Here is a 2,366-nt window from a genome sequence, read left to right as displayed (position 1 = left end):
TTTAAAGATAGAGATCATACGGAAAACAGTTCATAGATTGAAAACACAGTACTTCACCAGAACATTGAGCAAATCAAACAGATTGAGATGGAAGAAATATAAAAGATATCTCTTCCACATTAGAGTCGTATATACCACGAGATCTAACAATTTTCATCTTTGTTCAAAACTAAAACACAAAAATACAAAACTTCGGAAACATGTAGTAGAAGCGATTCTACGCTTCTCCAAGCTTATTAATGATTTTTGAAAGTGTATACTTAGATTCTCTTAACATAGCAATCCTCTTGAGAGGGTCCCTCCTCTTAGTGGCTGTTTTCGGGCTCTCTTCAAGAATATCACCTATCTTCGCTGGCTCTGCACTTCCTAGAACTTCCTTAACAACAAGGTTCACAATATCATCTTCAACCATTTTATGGAAGGTAAACCGAATATGGAGAGGAATTTCGTCCACAAACCTCATCTTTACCACACTCCAATAGGCCATGACGCTCATCTTCATGTCAAATGCTGCATCCAGCTGATTACTGTCTTTTGGCACATTTTTTAGATTTATTTCGCCAATTCCTTCAAGTTTAACAGTATTATAATTCCTCTTTATTGCGTCCAGAAACGTTTTCTTCCATGCCTCCCAGTTTTGCCGGGACTCTGAGAAACCAGGATTCAGGGTAAAGAAAATTGTCTTCTGCATATCGAGGGTATCCTGCACTAACCGTATGCATTCGTCCCTTTTCCTGTCAATAAGAGCTTGGAAAGCTCTGCGTGAAGCTGAATGAAGGCTGGGATAGCATTGTGTTTGGATATCAATAACACGACATACAACCTTGTCTATATAGTGCCATTATGGCTAAATCCCTGCTCCTCTCTGAAATAGACTCAATCCGGCTTTGTAGAAGAATGACTAAAACAGAATGAGGTAGGAAGTTTGGAAGACTAACACCTTGAGCTTCCTCGAGTAGTTTTACTTCCTCAACAAGAAAATCATCTGGTGTATTGTTGAATGAACTTGATAGATCATGAGAATAGCTCTCAAACATTTTATAGAGGCAGGCAATACAATGCATCTCAGTTTCATCAGGAAACAACTCAATATCCCCCTGAACAAGCAGCTTGTGCAACATACCTTTGATAGAATCCATGAGTCTCATGAACTCTATCATGGCTTCCGCATAGTTGGAGAAATTTCGAGGTAGAGCATTCAGTTCTGACTGCCTCTTCGAAAGTGTAGGATCAATCTTTTTGAGTATATCCGGTAAGCATTTACTGATACTCATTGCTTGAATCTGCATAAGCTTTTTGGCCAATACAGGTATTCCAACCATATTCTTGTCAATTTTAGAAAGATCGGGATCTCTTGTGAATAGTTCATACTCCATTTGCCTTGCCTCAGAAATAGTTTCATTCCCGACCCTGTTTCTCACACAGACATACCCAAGACCTATATTTACGGAATTATCTGTGACTTTCTCTAGTACACCCTCAGGGGCTTTGTCTACCTTAGAGACATCAGCCAGTGTTCTTTCCCCCTTTTCATATACTAGTTGTGACATTCTTACTGACTCACACGTGGGGAAGTCCACAGCAGCAGATAATACATTCAGTATTATACTTTCCTCGGGAGCTATATATTGCATTATGATACGTCAAATTTGCTCATAGATATCTTGAGGCTGGCCATGCACAGGCACCCTTGTGATACCAGGTAAATCAAACATGGTGAGATCTGGAGCATTCGACTTGCATACATTTAATGTTATCGGAGTGTCGTTTATACTCTTTCCCGTTCCCGCAATCTCCTCTGTAACTGAATTGAGAGTCTCTGTTATTTGCGAATCTACAATGCTCAGTTTCTTTCCATTGTATTCAAGTCTGGAGTTATGCAATCTCATAATGAGCGGGACTCTAGTACAAATTCCCTGACCTCTCGGTAGGCTAATGCCTGCGAGAGATTCGAGCACGCTGGACTTGCCAGATGACTGATCTCACAATATTCATCTTGCTGGATTACTTTTTGAGGTACCACAATTTTTTATTCTCTAAAACGGCGATTAGTGGCTAAACTATTGGGCAAACAAACCAAAATTGACAGTACTGGAAAACATTTTTGCGTGCAAATAGATTCTAATTTAATTTGTCCTAAAAAGAGTGTAACCGGAAAAATTAATTTTGCAAAAACATTTCATTAGGTTCAAGAATTTGGCAGTTCACCCATAAAGACTAACAGCAAAAGCCATAAAATGGAAACAAGTATCTAAAGGAAACAAGCCAGCTCAGTTGGAAAAAATTTAAAATTGCAGCATTGAAACTGCCATTTTGGGACATTCTCTATTTAATAGTAGTAACAGACTAGCTCTGATAAATCAGTG

The 2,366-nt window shown here is 39.0% G+C and overlaps 1 pseudogene; it reads right to left on the bottom strand.

Annotated features, from left to right (window-relative positions):
- Positions 1 to 217: 217 nt before the first annotated feature.
- On the bottom strand, positions 218 to 1,985 carry LOC131076363 (dynamin-related protein 4C-like; annotated as a pseudogene).
- Between the last annotated feature and the right edge of the window lie 381 nt (positions 1,986 to 2,366).

Source organism: Cryptomeria japonica, chromosome 7 (assembly GCF_030272615.1).
Source record: "Cryptomeria japonica chromosome 7, Sugi_1.0, whole genome shotgun sequence".
NCBI classification, from domain to species: Eukaryota; Viridiplantae; Streptophyta; class Pinopsida; order Cupressales; family Cupressaceae; genus Cryptomeria; species Cryptomeria japonica.
This window is presented reverse-complemented; position numbering and strand designations above follow the sequence as displayed.